Raw genomic sequence first — 13,242 nt, 5'->3', positions numbered from 1 at the left:
GTCTTGGAGAAAAGGGAGGGGATACCTCTACCCCATTTATAATTTTAGTAAGAGTTGTTCATTATCTGGGAAACACATTCTCAAGCCAAGAATTTTAGCACTGACATTAGTGTTGTTAGTAAAGTAGGTTCTGTCAGTTTGCCTCTGTAGGGCTTGTTCATATAATCCTACATACATAGATATGTAAATCCATCCTATATTTAAAAATGTATTATATGAGGCTGAAGGGATGGCTCAGCAGCTAAGATGAGATACGAGGACTGCTGTCTTTGCAGAGGATCCAGTTGGTTTCCCAGTGCCTGTGTCAGATGGCTCACACCCGTCTGTGTCTATAGCTCCAGGCATCTGACCTCCTCTTCTGGCCTTGAAGGGTATTGAGGGCACATGCAAGCAAATGTGCACATGTAAACACACACACACACATACACACACACACACACACACATACACACAATTTTTTAAAGTAAATTATCTTATAAACTTACTGCAAGGAAAAAGTGCCAAATAATATTCAGTTGAATGTTAAGCATTGATTTTTATCCCCATATTTACAACTGTAAATTAGAGGAACATTTTTACCAGAATGACTAATAGATGTGTTGGATATCTATTTCCCTTCTAAAAACTGTTTTTGTTAGGGTTTCTATTGCTGTGAAGAGACTCCCTGACCATGGAAACTCTTTTAAAGGAAAATATTTAATTGCGGTGGCTTATAGTTTCAAAGATTTAGTCCATTATCATCATGGCAGAGAGGCAGACATGATGTTGGAGAAGCGGCTGCTACATGTTGCGATGCAGGCAGCAGGAAGTGGATTGTCTCATGGAGAATGGCTTGAGCATGTATAAGCCCTCAAAGACCACCTCCAGTGACACACTTCCTCCAACAAGACCACACATACTCTAACAAAGTCACACCTTCTAAGAGTGCCGCTCCCTTGGGGCCATTTTCTTTCAAACCACCACATTCCACTCTCTGCCCCCCAAAAGGCTTGTGTAACAAGTCTTTCTTTGTCCTGTCATCCAGCTCCCAAATAATGACATGGAGACTTCTTATTAATTATAAAAGCTCAACCTATAGCTTAGGCTTGTTCCTAACTAGCTCTTATAATTTAAATTAACCCATTTAGTCTATGGTCTATCATGTGGTGTAAGACCATCTTGTACCTCCTGTTTCTTCTCTGTGTCTCCTGGCACCTCTCATGTACCTATAGTCCTCCTCCTCTTCCTTTCTCTCCCTGGAAATTCCATCTATACCTCCTGCCTAGCTATTGGTCATTCAGCTTTTTATTACACCAATCACAGCAAATACATCTTTACACAGTGCACAAATATCCCAAAAACATTTCCTCCTTTTTGTCTAGATAAATAGGAAAGATTTTTAGCTCTAACAAAGTAAAAATACATACAATAAGAACAATTATCAGGTAAGAATTACAATATCCAGGCCATTTGTATTTGGCAAATTTGGAAAACATACTGTATTATCTCTCCTATCTTAGTGAATCCAAAGTTTTATACCTAAACCATTTTCTATCATAACTTGTATTACCATCCTAAGAAATTTTTTTAGACCTTAAGATATCTTTTAGATAAACAACTTAAGCTTTTATGTTTTCAATCTTACAGACTTTATGTCTCTTATGTAAGTTTATTTTCTTAATTTGGTAACAAGGAAAACTGTAACTATAACTATCTGATCTTTCACTCCATCAAAGACCCAAGAATGATAAAATACTACCTGAGTAAACAGAAAAGGCAGAGCAAGAAACTTCCAAAACTATAGAAATGATAGAAACAGCTGGCTGCCTAGACAGCCATCCAAGGTTCCCCTGAAATGTTGGGGCATCCATCTTAGCCTACAGGCCTATAATATCTGATAGACTTTTCTGTGAAGCAAGAATTTTGAAGGACTACCCTACCTAGTCTTGACAAAGTTCAGCAGTCACTTCATTTTCTGTCCTGCTTGTTCAGTTTGGACAGCATCCTGTCAGCAATTAGGGCAAGAGCAGTTTCTTGCCCACTGGCTAACTTTTGTCACAAATAAAGCAAACTCCATATGGAAGTTCTTTGATGCCCATCATCTTTTCTGAAGTAGATTGGTGCTGCCAAGAGCAAACATGTCTCAATTTCATGAAAAGCCTTATGTTATTAGAACATCCTAAATACTGTATTCTGTAGATTTCTGAAGTGTTTGAAGATCACCTATCTAAAAATATATCTCTGTTTAACCTTGAAAACATACCTAACATGACTACAAGTTTGATTATTATATATGTCTAACTACTAACCTGTATTTCTTAATTATACATAGCAATTTTTGTTTGCTTGTTTGTTTGTTTGTTTGTAGACAGGGTTTCTCTGTGTTGTTTTGGTGCCTGTCCTGGATCTTGCTCTGTAGACCAAGCTGGCCTTGAACTCACAGAGATCCACCTGGCTCTGCCTCCCGAGTGCTGGGATTAAAGGCATGTGCCACCACTGCCCAGCTGCATTGCATTTTTAAATGAGCTGCATAGGTACAATACCTTAAACAAGAGTAGAAATATATATACGGTATGACAAGAATAGCCTTAAATTTATATCAACATACAAAACTATCTCAAACAAGAGTAGAAACATATATAGAATACGTTCTAACAAAAATAATCTTCAATTTGTATTAATATACAAAAATCCATACCATTGTAAAATATTTGAGACCAGTAATTGTTTTTTTTTAGTTTAAAAGTAGATTCAATAATCCACCCTTTATATTATCATTTCTATGTCCTCCTTTTTTCTTTTCAGCACTAGATCCCTGAATCTAATCTCTTTGCTTAGTTTCCTCCATGACTATGACAAATAACAACTTGTAACCACCCCTGCTAAACAATGACAAACATCCATAATCCACCAAATGACCAAAAACCACCCACCCTACCACTTGGGAATGTGGGCATCGTGTTTTCTGGACTACTTCCTGTTGTCTGGGGACAACAACATCATTAGGGGACCCTGAGAAAACTGGGATAATGGTCAAGTCCTGGGAGAGCTAGTGTTGTCTAGTCTTGGTGTGATGGGAGAGTGTAGGGCTTATCTGAAGTCTGCCTGGAATAGTCTGTGAGGCTGGACCATAGCAGCTAGCAGCTTTGACATTTTTCTGGATGTAGAATTTGGAGGAAACTGCAACAGAGGCATTTTGAGCCTGGATCACCTGGGCAACTTCTCTTTATTGGCATCTGGTCCTTTTCTCTGAAAACACATACACTTTTAAAGGTAACATATGTATCTGCATTAACATAAGTTTGGAATGTGCAGTGTGCACAAGTCAGTTATAGACGATTTTTTTGTTTTATGTTTGAGCAGGTAAAAGGCATCTGTTAACTTATAAGTTTATTTGTACTATATAACCAAACCTCTATCCATGCTATATGAAAGGATAGCATATAATAATAAGTCATGAGGACTCTGTAGCCAAAAAGATTTATCATGTCTCATCCAGTCTCAGAGCTGTCCCCATAGCAGAGGGATCAGTACATACATCACCTGTCCTGTCGTCTTCCTTGGTTTCCTTCTTCATGTCTGTAGCCAAGATTTTCAGGTCTCTCCCAATAAAATTTGATCTTCATTAATTTTGAAGAGAACCATAATTTTTGTTTCCCGTGGAAACAAAGGTATAACCTCTCCCCCAATGCAACACATTTTTCCTGACTTCCATTCTGAAGCCAATACATTTCTAAAGTATATAGGCTGGTTTAATTCAGCAATCCCTTTCATAATCCAATGTCTCTCAGCAACTGTCATTCTCTGTTCATTAGCATTCAAAAATTTAAAATTAGCAAAACACTATATAAGGTCCAAAGTCTCTTATAATATTTCCCTTCCTTATATGGCTTATTCTTTCTTTATCACTTTATTCTTTCTTTAAAGATTTTACTTTATTATTTTTAAACTATTTTTATATGACTGCCTGTACCCATTTTCTTTTCTTTCTTTCTCACCTAAGTACATTTTAAAGCATTCTGTACCTGTTTCAGTCTGGACCTGGCTTTACTTTATACCTGCAGCATTCTCTGGTTATCCAAGCTTGCTCATGGCTGGCTCTGCCCCTCCCAGGGTCCATGAGAGCTGAGCCTTACTCCTGCAGCCATGACTGGGAGCTGTGTTTAACCTGGAGCTGCATGTAGCTGCCCCAGCTCTGGAAGGTTGGTAGGCTGCACTGTGGCAGGCATTTCTACTTAGCATGCCAGCTCCTCAAGCGCTCTCTCTACAGCAGAGCCACACCTCTGCACACTGTCAACACTGGGTTATTAGGAAGTCATGTCCCTTTTTGTTTTTATTTTTCAGCTTTCTCAGGACCTGTGTGGAAATAATGTCCCACATTGAGCACCGTATGTAAGGAGACTTTTTCTATTGTACCAGCAAGCTTACAAATAATGACACAAAGACTTCTTATTCATTATGAAATCTCAACCTATAGCTTAGGTTTGTTCCTAACTAGCTCTGGTCTTATAACTTAAATTAACCCATTTATATTAATCTATGTTCTATCATGTGGTGTTACCTCTCTTCTATCTTGTACCTCCTGTTTCCTCTGTGTCTCCTGATATCTCTCACGAACCTAGATTCTTCCTCCTCTTCCATTCTCCCCCCCTAAATCCTGCCTACACATCCTGCCTAGCTATTGGTCATTCAGCTTCTTATTACACGAATTATAGCAATAGAGCTTCACACAATGTACAAATACCCCACAACAGGCTTGTAGCCATATCATAATGCAAAAATGCATTCTGTCCAACTTCAAAAGTCCCCGTAGTCTGTAACAGTCTCAAACTTGTTTCAAAGTCCAAAGTCTCTTCTGAGACTCATGCAATCTCTTATATGTGGTCCCTTACAAAAATAAAAAAAAAAAATGATTTGAGAAAGATGACCCTTGGCCTGCCACATTTGAGACGATTTTGGCTCCAAAGGAAGAGGATTTCACCATTTCTAAGCAAAATCAACAGGGGACAAATATAAAACATGGCAAGCTAAGTAGGACTACGGAACATATTTTATGACTAGCTGTGAATGATTATTAATACAAAGGTAGGAAGAAATTAAAATACAAGATTTTCCTTTCCTCATTAATAGCCATGCTTGAGCAGAATTCTAAAGCAGAAAAGACTATAAATACAACCATGGGTTTAAATAATGTGTCTCACAAGTGATTGCTAAGCTGGCATGGAATAAAAAGCCACAGAGTAGAAGTTATTTTGAAAATCATGGACAGTGGATATACAGAGACCCACTTTCCCGAAACACACAGTCTGTAAAGCTGAGCATGAGGGCTGAGAGGAGGACCGTGAGAGGAGGACCATCCAAAGGCACTGCAGCTGCGGCCGCCATGTGCTCAGCAGTGCCCTGTGTGCTCAGCAGTGCCTCAGTGTCATGAGCTGCGGTGACAGGTCTCTGGAGGAAGTGGCTGTGCCGTTATCCACACTCTCCATGATGTAATATGGCATGGGCTGTGCTCTTATGGGCCTGGCTAAGTGACCCCAAAGGAACACAGTGACCCAGAAATGCAGCAGAAATGGGTGTTTTCAGAAAAATCTTATTTAGTTTTGGATGTGTTATAGTTTCTGTTCCTGTTGCTGTGATAATATACTCAGACAAAAGCAACATGGGAGTTTACTTAGCTCACAGTCACAGGTGAGAGCCCATCATTGAAGGTAAGTCACCGCAGCAGGAGCTTGAGATAACTGGTCACGTTACATCCTTGGTCAAGACAGAACAATGAACTAGTGCATGCACACTAATACATAGCCGCCTCTTTACACGTACACAGTCCAGAACCCCCGACCCAGAGGATGGTGCCACTCACAGTGGGCAAATCTGTCTACATTTAATGTAATTAAGACAGTCCCTCACAGACATTCTCAGAGGCTCTTCTTCTGGGTGATTGTAGATAGACAATTAAAAGTAAGCATCACATGAAGGTATTAAATAATTTCTGAATTTATTTATTGGAAATTTGCATATAGAAAAATATTGAGAATATATGCACATATTTCTTCAAACATGCTTACAATAATAAGTGTCATTCACAAGTTGTAAGAAAATGAGCTACTCCGAAGAGGATGATCAACAAGTATGTTGCACAGTATCCTACTGAGAATTACTCAGAAATAGAAGAAAGCATTTGAATTGAAAACACATTGCACACAAATCAGAGGTGATTTGAAATCCATAAAGAGTGGATTTAAGGAGCTGGAGAGATAGCTCAGCAGTCAATTGTGCCTCCTGTGTTAGGCGGGGACTACCACTTAGTGCCAGTACCTAAGCAGGCAGCTGTAGATGACTTTCTAAACAGTCTTATTAAATAAGAAACACAGAGCCAAATACAGGGGTGCAAGCTGTAGAGTTCAGAGCAATAGCCGCCAGCTAACCTTAGCACCTCACAGCAGCTTCCCAAGAGAACCTCTTCCTGTCTAACCTGTGCCTTTATTGCCTTCCTGTTCTGCCTTCTCATTGGCTCTAAGCCCAGCCACATCACTTCCCCATCACTGCCTGTCTTTACAGACCTCCAGGTCTCTATGGTTGGTACTGGGATTAAAGGTGTGTGTCACCACGCTTGACTGTGTCCTTGAACACACAGAGACTCTGCCTGCCATGTGATTGGATTAAGGGCGTGTGCTACAACTGCCTGACTTCTGTTTTTAGCTGACTATGACCTCTGATCTCCAGGTAAACTTTATTTATCAACATACAAATAAAATATCACATTTCAGTACAAATAAAGTATTACCACAGGCAGCCACAAGAGCCTGTAACTCCAGGTCCAAGGATCTCACATGTCTATGGCCTCCTCTAGCACCAGCACACAAGTGGTGCACATACACACACACACAACACATACACACAAGTAGATAGATAGAGAGACAGAAAGACATGTACACAAACAAAAAATTAAAAAAGAATTATTTAAAGATCTCTATCAGTTTAATAAACCTTAATAGATTATTAAAGCATCATGTGCCAAATAATTTGTTAACCATTTGTCAGGCATGAAGCATCCTTAAATACAAGAGATGCCATGTTAAAATACCTTGTGATCACTGTAGTAAAAGAAGGTTTTCATATTTAGGGTTTCCACACCCACTCACTTGGAAGGAGACAGTTCCTTTTTTAGAGGGTTTCTAACTCTGCATTGTGCTAAAGATGGTTCAAGTGTGGGAGGTGGTTACTAAAAGTGGCAAGAGAAGCAACTGCACTAAGAGAAGGAAATCTGAGACTCCGTTTACCAGATGGGAATAAAATACCAAGTTACTAGAAATACACAGACCCGGGATCTTGTGGACAGACGTCAGCGGAGAGCTTCTGCAGAGGCATTTCCCTCCTTTCCTAGCTGTGGCACACACTCGCCTCTGCAGGTGTGTGCTGTGACAGTCCCATGCTGAGACTAACCCTGAAGGGACAGATAGACAGCCTAAGTCCTTCCTCACCTGGTCACCCAGGTTCCTCCCCACAACCAGCTCTGCCTGAACTGTGTGTTTCCCTCCATCATGTCATGCATGGATAGATACATTCCTCAAATGCAAACAAAAAAAACAGGATGAGCAAACAGAACACACCTAGGCCTGTTTCGGTAGGTACAGAAAACCTAAGCCAAATGAAACCTACAAAGAAAGAAATTCCCACCGAGAGAAACAAAGGCAAGAATTACAGCGGAGTTCTCAACCAAGACCAGTGCAGCCAGAACAGGTAGATGGAGCAATTTTGCTGTTTCTCCTTAGAGTCCTATAATTCTATATCCACAAAAATCATGTCTTCCAGAAGTAAATGGGTGGTCACCGTCATCAAGATAATAGAAGAGAGATTCCCAGTGCAGTCTCCTCACAGAAATGACAACTTCCCAGATGAGTGCTTTGGGAGAAATAAGTCAAAACACTTTAGAAAGAGCTGAGAGTGAACCTGGAAGGGTTGGGAAGGCTGTCCCCTGTCGTCTCTCCCTCAAGGTGATGCTGCCCCACACGGACAAGAATGTTCTAGAAGGCTGATTTATTGAGTGAGAGGAGGACAGACTGAGGCAGACAGGACAGTATTAAAAGACACATTTGTGTGTCGCCTCATATGGAGACCTGGGAAATTGGCATAACTAAACTACTACCCAGAGCCAGCCAGGAACATGGGAAAAGACGAGACACAGAATCCACAGTGAAAGCAGGTCTGTGCCACCATTGGCAGCCTCACCAAAGCAGGGCCTGTCTAGTGCCCCTGCTAGAATTGGATGTCAGCCGAGCCAGTGAATTCTAGGACCATAGATGTTCCCCCACATGCTGTGGGGGTCTTGGCAATGGAGCATCTAGTTAAAGCATCTCAGGAATCAGTGAGAGCTACAGACCTTTAAATCATCAATATGTTTAGAGTGAAGTGAATTAAACACCCTGAGTGCAAAGATGATAATGACTGTAAAACACAAATGCTATTGTAGAATTGTAAGACCTAAGACATAGGTCATGGAAGCACCCTAAACTCACTTCCTAACTGGTTAATGCCACTGTTTACAACCCAGAGAAGCACAGGGCTTCCTGGATCTATACTATCATTGTTCCTGTCCCTCATTATTATTAAGTGGAGAACATCTTTGGTATGGGTTGAATGTGTCATGACCAGCACTGAGAAGAGGAAGAGCCCTTGGTGTGTGTCCTGGCTGGAAGTAATGGAACTTAGGAGACTGTGCCAGTGACTGAGCCCACCACCATGCTGAGCCTGATCCTCTGAAAGCCTGAGCCAAAATCACCTCTGCCTCCCAAGTTGTTCTATGGCACGGATTTGGGACAAAACATGAGGAAAAAATTTGAAGGTGATAATGGGTTGTGGCTAGCTGTGATTGGTCCATGGTTCCCGTGACCTCACAAGGAGTCATTGTGAGGAATGAATGTGGTCCACCCATATAAAGTACTGGCTGGGCCTGGGTCTTGTCCTTATACTGCAGTGAAGCTGTTGATTGGCTGAGGGCAATTGGATGCAGACTTTGCTTCTGAGAGAGCTGTGTTTTATATTGTCCATCTTCGGACCTGACATCAGTGATCCACACTAGTCTGAACATAGTGAGTTTGCTTCCTGGGGGCTTGGGTTTTGTTCCTGGGCTTGATTTGATGGTTTTGTTTGTTTGTTTTGTATTCAATTTGTGCATTTCCTTAATTTTTTAAATCACCACCCATTTTTCTATTATCTATTCATTTATCTTGGACATTTTGTATATTGGTGTATCTTTTTAACCTTAAAACTTTTGTTAGTATATACTAACTGTAGAAAGTAAGGAATTCGATTATGCCATACACTTGGACCCTACCCACCTGCTTTGTTGCTTTCCTTGTGGTTTTATAAGTTCCCGTCATGCTAAAAGTCTTTCTCTGCCACCATGCCACTCATGAGACAAAACACGTCCTGGGGTATTTTACAGATTTCCTCATAGTATCACGGTGTCACATACAGGCTCCCATCCTTTTGATTCCCATAAATATGAGTCTAAGGAAAGAAATTGAGTATCATGACTGTAGAGATGAGTAGTCAGATTCCTTAGAGAATTTGAGGGTCTGAGTGAAGAGGACATTGAAGAAGCCTGTGTGTACGCTCTCTAACTATAGCCAATAACTCTGTCTCTCATTCCGGTCAGCACAGAGCTCACTGACTCCATTCCTGTTGTTACTGCTGCTCTTATTAAAGTCAAAATGTCTTCCTTAAGGTTTGAGTGTGAAAGGTTTCAAACCATCTCGTATGTCTGAGTCCTTGGTCTCTAGCAGGAGATGATTTTAGGGGGAGGTTATGAAACACTAGGATGGTGGATCCCAGAGGGAGGGGTTGGGTTAATGGAGGCAGGAGTGGTCTGCCAGAACCACGTAAGCAGCTGCTTCAGACCCATCTTCCCAAGTTCCCAGATATCCATTCACTGTCCTCTGAAAGCCCAAGCCAAAGTGAAACCTATGCACCGTAATTTGTTTCTTCTCCGGTGTTTGGTCATGGCCATGAGAGAAGGAACGCAGTTCTTGGAGACAGAAAGTGAAAAAAAATTCATTTTTGGTTGTGAATAGATGTGATTGGTTCATTTCTTGGAGTGACCTCACAGGAGCCATTGTGAGGAGTTGCAGACCCGAATTGTTTTTGGATTAATTTGTGCTTTTACTTTAGTTTCTTTTTTGTTTGCACCCATATTTCAAATCTTAACTAAGCATGTTTGTTTGACATTTTAACTATAATTTTTCTGATTTTGAAAATTTTGTTAGTATTGATAAGCTATAGAAAATAAGGAATTTCATCACAGTGTGCATTTTGATTATATCCACCTCTTCCCAGAATTCTCTTCTCTACTTTTCCAGCCTATACTTCCTGCCTGGTTACTGGCCAATTAGCATTTTATTTATCAACCAATCAGAGCAACACAGTCACAGCATACAGATTGATATCCACAGCACTTCCCTTTTTTTTCAAAAAGGAAGGTTTTTATCTTTAACATAGTAAAATTACATATAACAAAACAATTATCAAGCAAGAATTATAGTTATAATAACTAATCTATTTGTATTTGGCAAAATTAAAGGAGATATCCTATCTATCCTATATTTGTGAGTCTAAGGTTTTATATCTAACTTATCTTTTATCATAACTAAGGAAATTATAACTATCTAGTCTTCAACTACATCAAAGACATCAGAAGGATAATATTACCTAAGTAAACAGGAAGAGCATTGTAAGCAACTTCCAAAAATCTAGAATGACAGCGACAGCTAGCTGCCTGGACATTACCCAAAGTACTTTTGTAAAGTTAGGGCATCCATCTTCAGTCTACAGGCCTAAAGTCTCTCAGTCGCTTCTCTCTGTGTCCTGTAGAATGTCTGGCAGTTTCTTCTGTGAAGCAGGAACCTGAAGGACCATCTCACTTTGCAAAGTTCAGTGGTCACCTTCCTATGGGTCCTGCATGTCCAGTCGATGCAACATTTTGTCAAGCAGTCCAGGCAAGAAGTTTCTTGCCCAAATGGCTATTTTTGCTAAGAAGAAGGTAAACTCCATATGGAGTGTCTTCGAAGCCCATCATTTTCCTTGAAGAAATTTGGTGCTGCCAGGAGCAGACATGTCTCACTGTCCAGAAAGTCTAAGTTTTTAAGACATTTTTTTAAATTTTCTGAGCTTTACTTATTTTCTTTATTTTTTTAAATTTTATAATTAATTTAATATTACATATCAGCCATGGATTCCCCTGTGCTCCCTCCTCCCATCACCTCCCCCCTGTCCTTCCCCCTAACCCACCCCCCATTCCCACTTCCTCCAAGGCAAGGACTCCCCTGGGGATTTATCTTGGCCTGGTAGATTCAGTTGAGGCAGGTCCAGTCCCCTCCTCCCTTCACCAAGGCTGAGCAAAGTGTCCCAGCATAGGCCCTAAGTTCCCAAAAGCCAGCTCATGCACTAAGGACAGGTCCCAGTCTCACTGCCGGGGGGCCTCCTAAATAGTTCAAGCTAATCAACTGTCTCACTTATCCAGAGGGCCTGATCTAGTTCCACGGGTGCTCCTCAACTATTGGTTCATCGTTCATGTGTTTCTACTAGTTTGGCTATTTGTCCCTGTGCTTTTTCTTTTTTCTTTTTTTTTTTTGGTTTTTTCGAGACAGGGTTTCTCTGTGTAGCTTTGCGCCTTTCCTGGAACTCACTTGGTAGCCCAGGCTGGCTTTGAACTCACAAAAATCCGCCTGGCTCTGCCTCCCGAGTGCTGGGATTAAAGGCGTGCGCCACCACCGCCCGGCTCCCTGTGCTTTTTCTAATCATGGTCTCAATATCTCTTGCTCATATAATCTCTCCTCTCTCGCACCTATTGCATCCTGGAGCTCCACCTGGGGCTTGGCCGTGGATCTCTGCATCTGCTTCCATCAGTCACTGGATGAGAGTTCTATCACAACAGTTAGGGTAGGCCTTTTCTGCATCTAGTGAGATGATCATGTGTTGTTTTTTTCTTTCAGTTTGTTTATATGGTATATTACATTGACAGACTTTTGTATGTTGAACCACCCTTGTATCTCTGGGATTAAGCCTACTTGATCATGATGGATAATTGTTTTGATGTGCTCTTGGAGTCTATTTGCCAGTATTTTATTGAGTATTTTGGCATCAATGTTCATGAGGGAGATTGGTCTGTAGTTCTCTTTCTTTGTTGCATCTTTGGCTTGGGAATCAGGGTAATTGTAGCCTCATAGAAGGAGTTTGGTAGTGTTCCTTCTGTGTCTATTGTGTGGAACAATTTGAAGAGTACTGGTATTAACTCTTCTTTGAAGATCTGGTAAAATTCTGCGCTGAAACCATCTGGTCCTGGGCTTTTTTTTGGTTGGGAGACTTTTAATGACTGATTCTATTCCCTTAGAGGTTATTGGACTATTTAAATAGTTTATCTGGTCTTGATTTAACTTAGGTATGTAGTACACATCCAGAAAATTATCCATTTCTTTTAGATTTTCCAATTTTGTGGAGTAGAGGTGTTTGAAGTATGACCTGATGATTCTCTGGATTTCCTCAATGTTAGTTGTTATGTCTCCCTTTTCATTTCTGATTTTGCTAATTTGTATGTTCTCTCTCCCTGCCTTTTGGTTAGTTTGGATAAGGGCTTGTCTAGTTGATTTTCTCAAGAACCAACTCTTTGTTTCATTGTTTCTTTGTATTATTCTCTTTGTTTCTATTTTATTGATTTCAGCTCTCAATTTGATTATTTCCTTGGGTCTATTCCTCCTGGGTGACTTTGCTTCTTCTTATTCTAGAGCTTTCAGGTGTGCTGTTAAGTCACTAGTGTGAGATTTCTCCAACTTCTTTATGTGGGCATTTAGTGCTATGAATTTCCCTCTTAGCACTGCTTTAAACCATGGTGGTCTGATAGAACACAGAAGGTTATTCCAATTTTTTTTTATCTGTTGAGATTTGCTTTGTGGCCAAGTATATGGCTGATTTTAGAGAAGGTTCCATGGGGTGCTGAGAAGAAGGTATATTCTTTTTTGTTGGGGTGGAATGTTCTGTAGATATCGATTAAGTCCATTTGAGTCATAACATCAGTTAAGTCCTTTCTCTGTTAAGTTTCAGTTTGGTAGATCTGTCCAGTGGTGAGAGTGGGATGTTGAAGTCTCCCACTATTAATGTGTGGGGTTTTATATGTGATTTAAGCTTTAGTAATGTTTCTTTTACATATGTGGGTGCCCTTGTGTTTGGGGCATAAATGTTCAGAATTGAAACTTCATCTTGGTGGATCTT

At 40.5% G+C, this 13,242-nt stretch overlaps 1 long non-coding RNA gene across 1 annotated transcript in view; it reads left to right on the top strand.

The window, feature by feature from the left end:
* Positions 1-8,892: 8,892 nt before the first annotated feature.
* The window catches only part of LOC143273499 (uncharacterized), a 45,605-nt gene continuing 41,255 nt past the window's right edge, over positions 8,893-13,242 (top strand). The window contains exon 1 of the long non-coding RNA XR_013051655.1: positions 8,893-9,068. This is a non-coding gene — a long non-coding RNA (uncharacterized LOC143273499). The remainder of the gene's footprint in view (positions 9,069-13,242) is intronic.

Source organism: Peromyscus maniculatus, chromosome 5 (assembly GCF_049852395.1).
Source record: "Peromyscus maniculatus bairdii isolate BWxNUB_F1_BW_parent chromosome 5, HU_Pman_BW_mat_3.1, whole genome shotgun sequence".
Classification (NCBI taxonomy): domain Eukaryota; kingdom Metazoa; phylum Chordata; class Mammalia; order Rodentia; family Cricetidae; genus Peromyscus; species Peromyscus maniculatus.
The sequence above is the reverse complement of the archived record's forward strand: the minus strand, read 5'-3'. Positions and strand labels throughout refer to the sequence as shown.